Below are 13,412 nucleotides of genomic sequence, written 5' to 3'. Positions count from 1 at the left end.
TACTCTAAACAGATTTGGTCTCATTATTTAAACAAGGATATAATTTCATTGGAAGCAGTGCAAAGAAGTTTCACCTGACTGGTTGCTGGAATGGAAGGGTTATCTTATGAGGAAAGGTCGAGCAGTTTGGGCCTGTATCCATGAAGTTTAGAAGAATGAGAGATATTTGCTTATTAAAACGTATTAGGTCCTGAGCGGACTTAATCGAGTGGATTCTGAAAGGATGTTTCCCCTTATGAGAGAGACTAGAACCAGGGGAAACAGTTTAAAAATGAGTGGTCTCCCATTAAGACAGAGATGAGGAGATATTTCCTTCCCCCAGAGGGTCATTATTCTGTGGAATTCGCTTCCGCAGAGAGCAATTGAGTCATTGAATATTTTAAAGATTGAATTGGACAGATTCTGGACTGGCGAGGGCGTGAAAATGGCATAGTGGGTAGACAGGGCAGCAGAGGCTACAGCAGATGAACGATGATCTTAACAAATGGTGGAGCAGCCTCGAGGAGCCAAATGGCCTACTCCTGCTCCTAATTCAGATGCTCATCTGTTTGTACGCTCGCATTATCCTAATAATAAAGATTGAGGGGTGATCTACCGGTGGTTCACTCCAGCGGGATATTCCGGTCTCTCACTGGTGCATGGGTTTCCTGACGATGAGGGGTGCAGTCACTGGGAAATCCTATTGGCAACAGCGGGATCAATAAATCCTGCTGGCGGGCTGCCTCCATCGCCGAAAAACATGCAGCGGGTTGGTCGGTAAATCCCTCCTTTAATGTATAATTGTACCAAAAGTTATCACTGTTATAATTGTTTGTTTCTTAAGTATTTATGGCAGTTCCCCCATACAATTTCTATAAACCCCCATGTCACCCTCTGGCTGAAAATATTGCTCACCCCTGGAATAAAGGGTGAAGGCTGATGGGGTTAAATGAGGACGAAGAAGTGAAAGCTTCAATGGAGAGTAAACATAGGCATAGACTGGCTGGGCAGAATGGCCTGTTTCTGTGCTGTATATTCCAAATTGGAGACAAGCTAAAAGGCAAATTGTCAGGTTGCAAAAAAGGGAGGTGAAAAACCAAACTAAAATGGTAAATACTGCTTCCTTTACAGTTAAGTGTACCTTAATTGGGTCAGATTACATAAAGCTGTAATGTTAGGGATATTTGAATAATTCTCCCAAAAATATATCTAAAATACATAGGGCGTGATGCTGTGGCCTCGAGGCGTTCTCGCTCAAGCAAAATGAGGCCGGTGAACAGAGGGAGAGGCCAAAAATGAGGAACGCACCAGGCGGCACGTTGTTTGCAATGTAACTGGCCCGCTCCCAGAGGCGAAATCCGGATCTCGCCATCGTGGCGAGAAACCAATTATCACCACTAAAGCCCTATTTCTATACCCAATGGCCTCCCATGATTCAGCGGCCTCCCTAGCAAGTGGTCACGCTGGAGCCGATTACTGCTCCTTTTGAAAAAAGTAAACCTGGCGGATGGGCTGCTGCGGGGAGCCGAGAAGGTAAGTAACCAGCTTCGCCCCAAGCAATGAGACCGTGGGCTCTGGGAATTCATTGAATTTACAGTGCAGAAGGAGGCCATTCGGTCCATCGAGTCTGCACCGGCTCTTGGAAAGAGCACCTTACCCAAGCCCTCACCTCCATCCTATCCCTATAAGCCAGTAACCCCATCCAACACTAAGGACAATTTTGGACACCCAGGGCAATTTAATATATACCTGCACAACTTTGGACTGTGGGAGGAAACCAGAGCACCCGGAGGAAACTCACACACACACGGGGAGAACGTGCAGACTCCGCACAGACAGGGACCCAAGTCGGGAATCGAACCTGGAACCCTGGAGCTGTGAAGCAATTGTGCTAAACACTATGCTACCGTGCTGCCCCTGCACTCATGGTGGGGTGGGTGGGCAACCGGGGGGTGCAGCCCCAGTTGGGGGTGGGCCACCATGGGGGGCTGGGGGTATTGGGGCTGGGGGAGGGGGGGGTGACCCGGCGGGGCGGTGGAGGTGGGGGGTGAACATTGGCGGGTCCGCCATGTCAACCCCTGGACCATGTGTTCCGTACCGGGTGCTACCCAGCCCCTGCCAGTCTGCCCCACCGATCATCCACAACTTCACCGATCGCAGAGGCCTCTGGCCATGTTATTGCTCTGGGAATCCATGAAGGTTATTGCTAACAGAGAATTGGCAATCGTGGTTAAATGAGCACTTCACACATCCCAAGTGGATCTCCGTGGATGGGCGGGCCATGTAGCTTGTGGAGCTCATTGCCTAGCCTCCCAATCACACCTTCATGCTTGGACACTGTGCTTGAACACTGCGGGTGGCAACACCACAGACACAGCGGCCAACCTTCGATCACCCAGGGGATGAGCACCAGCCCCAGGCACATATCCGCAGCCGGATGTGCGTGGGCAGGGCGTGTCAGGTGGGGGGGGCATGTCTGGGAGGATGGGGCATGGGTTTGGTGGTCGGCCTGCATCGCGGAACAAAGAGCCAGAGGCGTCATACTAGTCGTAGTGAGGATATTTTAATGATCCTCGTCCAAGTGTACACCACTGCCCCACTCTCCTGATGGTGCTACCCCACTATCCCCACCCTCCCTCCGATCCCCATGCCCACACTGTCGTGCTATTCACCCTGGGGTAATACGGACTGCAACACGATGCAGTTAAATGATCAAGCATACACCAAACGCAGGCGTTGGTTCAATAAGATTTATTGAACTACAGTTACGAAGCACACAGCTGCCTGTGGGTTGACTCTCTACTACTCTAAGTAAACTAACATTAACTATCTAGACCAGGTTAGCTCTGATCTACGTGTAGAAGGTGCTGACTGACATATACACCCTGACTGTCACTACAGTTGTCACCAGTGGAAAGAGGCAGAGTGCTGATGTCTCGTGTGTTTTATAGTTGGAAGCCCACCTCTGGTGCTCTGTCTGGTAATTGGTCGTGTTCTGTTCTGTATGTTGATTGGCTCACCTGGGTGTCTGTCACCGCCTTCTTTTACCTCATGATGTGCATGGGTGCATATTATGACACACATAACTCCCCTCCCACCCTAACGCACACTCCACTCCGTACCCCCCACCCACACTTGACCCCCCAGAGTCTTCAGTGATCCTCGATATGCTTGGCCTTCCTTGCTCTACCGTTATGTCTCGGTGTATTGCCAGGATGTACATCAGAGGTAGAGGCAGCCAACTCCTTACCACATTCCCGTGGCCTTTGATGTCGCAGACGGGAGTCCTCTGGGGGCTATGGGGCTGGAAGGCCGAGGTTCACTTGTCATCATAGACATCATAGAATTTACAGTGCAGAATGAGGCCATTCGGCCCATTGAGCCCACCAGCCACTGAAGGAACACGCTACTTAAACCCACACTTCCACCCTATCCCTGTAACTCAGCAACCCCAACTAACCTTTGGACACCACGGGGCAATTTAGAGTGACCAATACACCTAACGTACATATTTTTGGACTGTGGGAGGAAACCGGAGCATCATGCAGACTCTGCACAGACAGTGACCTACACCGGGAATTGAACCTGTGTCCCTGGCGCTGTGAAGCAACAATACGAACCACTGTGCTACCATGTTGCCCCTGTCGCCGGCCCATGCACCGGGTGCTGGCTGCGAGAAGCGGCCTCATCAGAGGGGTCGGACTCGGGGGAGCTGGTGGCCACTGTCGTCAGTCCATTGGATGGCCCTACGTCCTACCCAGCACCCCCTCCTCCCGGTCGGTGCCTATAGGGCCCTGGGGTTCACCTCGGGACGGAGGGGCTGGTTCGAGCCCCGTCTGCTCCTGCGTATTCTGGCTCTGTCGGCCCTGGCGGCTTCCCAGCGTCCGCACCATGGTGGACTTTTTCTTCTTTTTTAAAATAAATTTTGAGAACCCAAATACTTTGTTTTCTAATTAAGGGGTAATTTAGCATGGCCAATCCTCCTAACCTGGACATCTTTGGGTTGTGGGGATGAAACCTGTTATATTTTAAATAATGACTTATCTAAAATATATATATTACTTTGGATCCAGCAAGATGATAAAATGGCCAATAGTCTTCTAGTTGAAAGATGAACTATTCAATGAGTAATAAAATAATAAACTGAGTCCTTTTACTCTATAGTAAACTAACAATAAAGAATTAAAGTACAATACAGATAACTATATAACTGTACACTTTTATAACAAACTAGTTCTAACTGCTCTCACTCTAGCTATTCTATGTCTTGCGTGTTCTGAATTGCTTCATCACGTCATCTGAATCACCTGACTTAGAAAAGGCGGGAAACCAGGGGTGGAATTCTCCGATCCTGAGGCTAAGTGTTGACGCCGTCGTGAACACCGTCGCATTTCTCAACAGCGTCAACATGGTCTCAGGATCAGCAATTCTGGCCCCTACAGGGGTCAGCACATCACTTGAGTGACCCACGCCGCTCCAGCTGCCGATCCTGGTGTCAGATGGGTGCCGCTGGTCCGCGCATGCGCGGTGGGACCAGCGCGATTTCTGCGCATGCGCGGTGTCTCCCTTCTCCGCGCTGGCCTCGACGCAACATGGCATAGGGCTGCAGGGGCCGGCGCAGAACAAAGGAGGCCCCCAGCCCGAGAGGCTGGCCCGCCAATCGGTGGGCCCCGATCGCGGGCCAGGCCACACCGGAGGCCGCCCCGGGGTCAGATCCCCCCCCCACCCCCTGTCCCCCCCTCCACAGACTGCCCCCAGTCCCTTCCACGCTGAGGTCCCGCCTGGTAAGACCAGGTTAGAACGGCACCGGCGGGACTCGGGTTTGTCGGTACGGCCGCTCGGCCCATCCTGGGTGGAGAATGGCCGGGAGGGCTCCGTAGAGCGGCCCCCGGCCGGCGCCGCACCGGCCGCATCTTGCCAATGGCACCGATTCCCCGCTCTGCAGAGAATCGCGTCCCAGCGTCGGTGCGGCGTGGAGCAATTTGCGCCGGTCGCGGCGATTCACCAACCCGGTCCCAGGGTCAGAGAATCTCGCCCCAGTTCTTATAGTATCTGACTGTGAGCCATCTAGTGTTGAAATGACTGTACTACATTTACATACATTGACCATGTATATTGATATCTGAATATCACTACACCACCATTGGGAAAATTGGCTCCCGCTAGATTCTTTATTCCCACTCGCCGTGGGCAGGATGGGAATTATGATCTACATTCTGGTTACACTGCCCAAGCTTACGGCCATTGCCACTTCACCCCAGGCGGCACTAGCTGCCCTGTGGCACACCGTCCGGGAGCCTTGGGGGAACTGGACATCTCTCCTGGCCTCCACCTCATCTAGGAACCTCCCCAGGTCAGCGGTCAGCGTCCCTGAAGCTTGGGGCCGGTTGTCTCATGGCTGTGAGCTGAGCGCGGTTGGCTGTGCAAGTGCTGTTTAAGTGCCATGACCTTGTTAGCAGGGGGGGGGGCTGCTGCTGAGTGCGGTCCTAGCAAATCGGCTGTTGAGTCTTCATTTGCGGCGTGAAACCGTAAGGCCTCATTGAGTGGACCAATTAACGTTGAATTGCATTGCCGGACTCACTAGGCCGAGCACCAGGAAGCTTGTGGCATTTCCCTCTCACTACCACACTTCGAAATCTTTCTGGAAAATCGTGCTCAAAGGTTAGCACTCCTGACAGTGCCACCCTCTCTGCAGAGGTTATGTGACAACAAGCACTTGGGTATCATATGCTTGTTACAAGGGCTTCCTGAAGTCATGCACACTTTTTAAAAATTACTCATCTGACTATAAGAATAGGTACTCATAGTAAGCTTGTTTAATTGTTTCTGTAGAAATCCTTGGTTGTGGTAAAGTTATGTTTTTGAACATTTGCCACGTCTGGTATCAGTTTATCAAACCAGGTGGCTTCTGCATTGAGTGTTCTGCTTACAAATCATTAATGAACTCAATTGACAAACATTCACAAGCTCACACTTTAAATGGTCACTGTCACACATCTATGAATGGAGAGCACAAATTAGTGGGAAGTGCAGATGGTCCTTATTTATTGGGGCCACACAAACACTGAAAAAGCTAAGTGTTTATATCAACTTCATCAATTGAACATTGTGGGAAAAAATTAATTCAATGTGAGTCCAAACAAGCAGGGGTTCTGACAAACCTGGATACAAGTTGCTAGGCAGACTAATCGGTATTCTGAAATTTTCCCTTAGCTTACTTCAAAAGAAAGATTTCAAATGCAATTGTTCAAATCTGTTTCAACCTGTTGGTGACTGTCTGAGGAACTTCATTTTTAAAGAAATAGATTGTATTAATTCAATTTGTGGATTAAAGAGTCCTATAATAAACACAACCATTTTGTGATCTATTTTATGTTAAGAGAATTTGAATAAATAGGCAAACTGAACATAAAGTTTACTTCTTTGAGTCATTTTCCGAAGACTTTTGCGTGGATTCAGCTGAATTACTGAACAAGCTTCCTTGAGCATAAAAAACTTTACACTCTTAGTAGTTCTGCAGTGAAGAGGATTGTGTCTCACATTATGTTCCTTCAGAAACTTCTCTTTTGATCAGTAGAAATTAACATTCCAGTTATGGTGAGGTTTGAATGTTCAGTGAGAGGGGCTCATGTGGTGGAGGAGTTGGTTAATGGCATAAAAATGTATGCCAAAACATTAAAATGGGGTACTTGCCCTTTGTAGATATGAACCTCACGACGTCACTAGTGAGAGCCGTAGAAAATCTCAATGGCAAGGATTGCCTTTCCCAATTCTCATCGTATTTTCCGTCCACGTCACTGTTCTCCCTGACGGCGAAAGCAGGCTCAAAATCGGCCCAGAGTTTCAAATCTGAAGTAACAAACTCTGATTTTATCAAAATGGTTTACCCAGAATGAATTCATCTTCTTGAAGTTTGAGGCCCAAATACATTTATTGGTCCAGATCTTTCGATCTCTGGATGGTCAGAATTCCCTGAAGATACATACGGGACGCCTTGGAAGTCCTACTGAAGGGAGCAGGATCTTCCAGTCCCACCGCTGTCAACGGGTTTTCCATTGTTGTCACCCTCTACTGCCGGGAATCGCGGGACAGGAGGGGGACTGGAAGATCCTGCCAGTGGGAACAGCCGGTAAATCCCGCCCAATGACTCCATGTGAATTGCCTGGACTTCGGAAGGACATTTCCCGCTCCTTGTGACACTCCAAAAAAGTCTCCAACTGGGAGACATGTGTCGTAGGAGACTCCGCCTCACCAGGGAGACTGTGCAGTACCTGCGCTAAAGCCTTGCCGACTTAGTGCTTCGTGGCGGCAGAAGACACCCGCTCCCTGTGACCATGAAGGTCATGGCAGCCCTCAATTGTTGTGCAACAGGGCTGTTCCAGGACTCCACATGTGACCTGTGTGGAATCTCACAGACATCAGCCCATAAGTGCATCTGTGAGGTTGTGGGTGCACTCTATGCAAGGGCTTTGGACCATATTCATTTTGACCTCGACCAGGCCCAACAAGACGAAAGGGCTACATGATTCGGCACAATCGCTGGTCTGCCACAAGTATACAGGGCGATCAACTGCACCCATGCCCCTCTCTGCGACCATGGCATAAACCGGAAGGGGTTCCACTCCCTCAATGTGCAGCTGGTGTGTGACCATCAATTGCGATTCATAAATGCCTGTGTACATTTTCCAGGGCGCGTGCATGATAGTTACATCCTCGGGAGGTGGCAAATCCCTGGCATTTTCGAGGGTCACTCCAGGCTGCAGGATTGTAGGGGAGAAAAGATATCCCCTGAGCTCTTGGCTGATGATGCCACTGTGGAAGCCAGCGGTACGTCAGAGGCCCAGTACAATGAGGTTCTAGTGCCACCCAATCTGTGATAGATCAGTGCTCGGCCTCCTGAAGATGTGCTTCCTCTTTGTCAACAGGCCTGGTGGGGTCCTGCTGAAGAGCCTGCAGAGAGTCTCCCGCATAGTGGGATTCTGAACTTGGGTCTGCAGTTGAGTGGCGATGTTCACAAGGAGGACCTGGAGGAGCGGCGTGTCCTCGGAAGAGGAGGACTTTCAGGAGTTGAGGATGAGGTGGCTGAGGATCTGGATGATGGAGGGGAGTCTGTGGTGACCATGTGCACACTGGCAGAAGGGATAGAGATTCTCTCATCACCTCCCGCTTCATGGATTAGCACCAGCGTGTTGTCTGACAGTTCAACGCTCCACCCCACCCCCTCAGCCCCCAAGACCCCTAGACCCTCTGCAACCAGGGGTTGAATGTTACAGTTATCTAATTTATCTTATCAGGGTACTGGGTCTGGGGGGTCTTTGAGTGCTGCCCAGTCAATGCAGGAGGGTGATGATGACTCATGGTGAAGAATGGTCTGTGATGCTCCTCAACCTCTGTTTATGTCTGACTCCTGTCTGCCTGCTGCCAGTACGCTGACAGCCCCGGCTCACATCTGAGTGAGGTTCAGTGCCACATTCCTCTGTCCTTGGCTCTAGAGGGGGATTAGGAGTGAGGTTCTTCGGTTTAATGATTCATGCCTGACTCCTAGCACTGCGAATGAAACATTTGCAATGAGCGGAACAAACCATCTGCCTGACACTGAGAGCCAGTGAGAAGAATTTTGTCCTGATGGGGGAAGCACTTTACCACAGGGAGGATGCTTCAAGAATGTGATGGATTAAGGTGGCGAGCAATAATACCATTTAATTAAGTGACAAGTGCAGAGGTAACAAGTTATAATTACCCCCAGCTATCTCTACCCAACATTACCCATACTCACACTGTGCCCTTACAAGCCTTGCAAAACCTGCCACTTCATTTAGGTGTATTCCCAACAGCACATCAGAGATGGAGGCGGCCAGCTGCCTTCCACACCTGAGGTGCCCTTGGCGGGTGTCCTCTGGAGGGCCTGGAGCTGGAGGGCCCCGGACTATTTTATGATGGCACAGGTGTTGTCACTCCACCCTGCTCTGCCCCCTGTGCCTGAGTTGTGCTGGTTTCAGGAAAGAGGGGTTCGGATTGGTTGGGCTCCCCCAGGATCTCCTGGATGGAAGACTCCGGAAGGTGATCCAGCAGACCCTCATCCCTCCTGGTGCTCGTGTTGCCCCTAGGTTGCTCCATGGACGGAGAGGCAGCTGGAGTGAGCTCCAGAAGCCTCTTTGTCACCTGGCACTGACAGTCCCAGAGGCCTGCCATGGTCTGTACCATGTAGTTGAACCCCTCAGCCATGATCCTCAGGGACTGAGCCATGCTACTGAGTTCTCCTGTCATGGATCTGACCTTGAGCTCGAGGCTTTCCACTGCGGACACCATCCTTGCAGTGTTGGCCTGGATGCCACGCATCGTTGGCCACATCTCCTGCGACAGAAGACTTTGGGACGCCTCAATTCAGCCTTGTATTTGCAGGAATGTCATTGACAACCCCTCCTGATATTCCCAGCTCTGCCTTTGCATCTCCAGCGGCTGAGGGACAAACGTGTCCAGAGGCACGGCACGTGGCTATGGTACAGCTGCCTTCTGGGTTCCAGCAGACCTCCAACTACCACCACCTGATGTGCATCAGAAGCTGTGTGATACTCACCAGATAGTAACCCAGAAAACTGTCTGCTAAGTTCACCCAGCAAGGTTTATGCCTCTATGATGGTGGATGGTATGGGTGATTACTGTAACGCCTTTTCAGTGTCCTCCTCCGAGATCTCCTCAGAGGTCCTGTCGAGGGTGGGTGGTGCGCCACTGCTGGTGAATGGTTCAGGCTCTTCAGTTGATGTTCCTGCAAAATGTTTGAACAACAAAGCATTCACTTCAGATTGGTCATCTGGATCAAGATTCAGTGGCCCCTCGTTTTTCTGTAGCAGACCCACCTCGCTGTTAGCGCAGGCCTCCTCCTGTTTCTCCCCTGCAAAATCTATGGCTCTCTCCTCAAATGGAGTTAAGGTCCTCAGTTCTATCATCCCACTACCCATTTTCTCTCGCTCATGGCGGTTGCGGGCAAACGTCTCTTGCAGGAACACAAATGGGGATAATGAGAGCTGGACACTGGCCGGTCAGTGGTCGATGACACCTGGCATGCGTGGGCTCTGCACTTAAACAGGGCGGGGTCATGATGAGCAGTGCCAGGTGGATGCTGTGGGAGATCGGGTGCTGGGGCCCTGCAAGGTGGTGGCATGTGAGATCGAGGTGAAATTCTGGGGAGTGAGGGAAGGGTGGAATGCAGAGAGGAGATGGGGAGCACTTACCCTAGCTGATCAGATTAGGTCATTATTTTTGTTCTACATTGAACACCTGTCCGCTTGGTCAGGCTGCTGACACTGACCAATGCTGCCATCTTCTCCCAGGCGGGTTTTGTCACCTTGCTGGAGTGGCCCGTGCCAGGACGAAGGTAAATTGTTACCACCTCTCCTCTACAGCAACCAGCAGATGGGTGAAGGCCCCCGCTGAGAATCAAGGCACAGGTTTCCTTGACGTCATCCTCTTGACTTGAATGGAAAGTCCTGTGGAGCAGTTTAAATGCATTCATTGAAATGCTAAGAGGACCCCCGGGTGGCCTATTCAGGCACTTTGTGTCTCAGGCGCAACATTTTTCATGTGGAGAGAAAAAACATTTTGAAAGTGCCTGAAAATTGCGCTGTGAATCGTGCTGATGGGGCCGGCTGGATAGGCATCGATTTTCCCTCCGAAAATGACACTTTGCCATTTTTTCAGAAAATTCTGCCCCAAGGGCGGAATTGTCCCAATGCGTCCATGGCTGGTTTGGTGGCGAGCGAGCATGGTAAATCCGCCGAGAGGCAAAGAGTCAGAAACCCGCCGGCATAAAATCACATTGTAATCCTATCAATGGTGGGTTAATGGTGGTTCGGTCTTCCTGCTGGCAGTGGCACAGATGCCATTCACATCTCATGATGTGCCTCTGGCCTCTGGCACGGAGACTGTCCCTGTTGCTCAGAAGGGAAGGGGGGAGAGGAGCAGAGCATTAGTAATTGGGGACTCGATAGTCAGGGGCACAGATAGGAGATTTTGTGGGAGCGAGAGAGAGTCACGTTTGGTATGTTGCCTCCCAGGTGCAAGGGTACGTGATGTCTCTGATCGTGTTTTCCGGGTCCTTAAGGGGGAGGGGGAGCAGCCCCAAGTCGTGGTCCACATTGGCACTAACGACATAGGTAGGAAAGGGGACAAGGATGTCAGGCAGGCTTTCAGGGAGCTAGGATGGAAGCTCAGAACGAGAACAAACAGAGTTGTTATCTCTGGGTTGTTGCCCGTGCCACGTGATAATGAGATGAGGAATAGGGAGAGAGAGCAATTAAACACGTGGCTACAGGGATGGTGCAGGCGGGAGGGATTCAGATTTCTGGATAACTGGGGCTCTTTCTGGGGAAGGTGGGACCTCTACAGACAGGATGGTCTACATCTGAACCTGAGGGGCACAAATATCCTGGGGGGGAGATTTGTTAGTGCTCTTTGGGGGGGTTTAAACTAATGCAGCAGGGGCATGGGAACCTGGATTGTAGTTTTAGGGTACGGAAGATTGAGAGTATAAAGGTCAGGAGCACAGATTTGACTTCGCAGGAGGGGGCCAGTGTTCAGGTAGGTGGTTTGAAGTGTGTCTACTTCAATGCCAGGAGTATACGAAATAAGGTAGGGGAACTGGCAGCAGCGTTTGTTACCTGGGACTTCGATGTTGTGGCCATTTCGGAGACATGGATAGAGCAGGGACAGGAATGGTTGTTGCAGGTTCCGGGGTTTAGGTGTTTTAGTAAGCTCAGAAAAGGAGGCAAAAGAGGGGGAGGTGTGGCGCTGCTAGTCAAGAACAGTATTACGGTGGCGGAGAGGATGCTAGATGGGGACTCTTCTTCCGAGGTAGTATGGGCTGAGGTTAGAAACAGGAAAGGAGAGGTCACCCTGTTGGGACTTTTCTATAGGCCTCCAAATAGTTCTAGGGATGTAGAGGAAAGGATGGCGAAGATGATTCTGGATAAGAGCGAAAGTAACAGGGGAGTTATTATGGGAGACTTTAACTTTCCAAATATTGACTGGAAAAGATATAGTTCGAGTACATTAGATGGGTCGTTTTTTGTACAATGTGTGCAGGAGGGTTTCCTGACACAATATGTTGACAGGCCAACAAGAGGCGAGGCCACATTGGATTTGGTTTTGGGTAATGAACCAGGCCAGGTGTTAGATTTGGAGGTAGGTGAGCACTTTGGGGACAGTGACCACAATTCGGTGACGTTTACGTTAGTGATGGAAAGGGATAAGTATACCCCGCAGGGCAAGTGTTATAGCTGGGGGAAGGGCAATTAGACATAACTTGGGAGGGGTAGGTTGGAGAAGTAGGCTGCAAGTGTTGGGCACACTGGATATGTGGAGCTTGTTCAAGGAACAGCTACTGCGTGTTCTTGATAAGTACGTACCGGTCAGGCAGGGAGGAAGGCGTCGAGCGAGGGAACCGTGGTTTACCAAAGAAGTGGAATCTCTTGTTAAGAGGAAGAAGGAGGCCTATGTGAAGATGAGGTGTGAAGTTTCAGTTGGGGCGCTTGATAGTTACAACGTAGCAAGGAAGGATCTAAAGAGAGAGCTAAGACGAGCAAGGAGGGGACATGAGAAGTATTTGGCAGGTAGAATCAAGGAAAACCCAAAAGCTTTCTATAGGTATGTCAGGAATAAAAGAATGACTAGGGTAAGAGTAGGGCCAGTCAAGGACAGGGATGGGAAGTTGTGTGTGGAGTCTGAAGAGATAGGCGAGATACTAAATGAATATTTTTCGTCAGTATTCACTCAGGAAAAAGATAATGTTGTGGAGGAGAATGCTGAGACCCAGGCTATTAGAATAGATGGCATTGAGGTACGTAGGGAAGAGGTGTTGGCAATTCTGGACAGGCTGAAAATAGATAAGTCCCCGGGGCCTGATGGGATTTATCCTAGGATTCTCTGGGAAGCCAGGGAAGAGATTGCTGGGCCTTTGGCTTTGATTTTTATGTCATCATTGGCTACAGGAATAGTGCCAGAGGACTGGAGGATAGCAAATGTGGTCCCTTTGTTCAAGAAGGGGAGTAGAGACAACCCTGGCAACTATAGACCGGTGTGCCTCACGTCTGTTGTGGGTAAAGTCTTGGAGGGGATTATAAGAGACAAGATTTATAATCATCTAGATAGGAATAATATGATTAGGGATAGTCAGCATGGCTTTGTGAAGGGTAGGTCATGCCTCACAAACCTTATCGAGTTCCTTGAGAAGGTGACTGAATAGGTAGACGAGGGTAGAGCAGTTGATGTGGTGTATATGGATTTCAGTAAAGCGTTTGATAAGGTTCCCCATGGTAGGCTATTGCAGAAAATACGGAGGCTGGGGATTGAGGGTGATTTAGAGATGTGGATCAGAAATTGGCTAGCTGAAAGAAGACAGAGGGTGGTGGTTGATGGGAAATGTTCAGAATGGAGTT

Source organism: Scyliorhinus torazame, chromosome 6 (genome assembly GCF_047496885.1).
Source record: "Scyliorhinus torazame isolate Kashiwa2021f chromosome 6, sScyTor2.1, whole genome shotgun sequence".
Classification (NCBI taxonomy): Eukaryota; Metazoa; Chordata; class Chondrichthyes; order Carcharhiniformes; family Scyliorhinidae; genus Scyliorhinus; species Scyliorhinus torazame.
Note: the sequence above shows the minus strand (reverse complement) of the source record.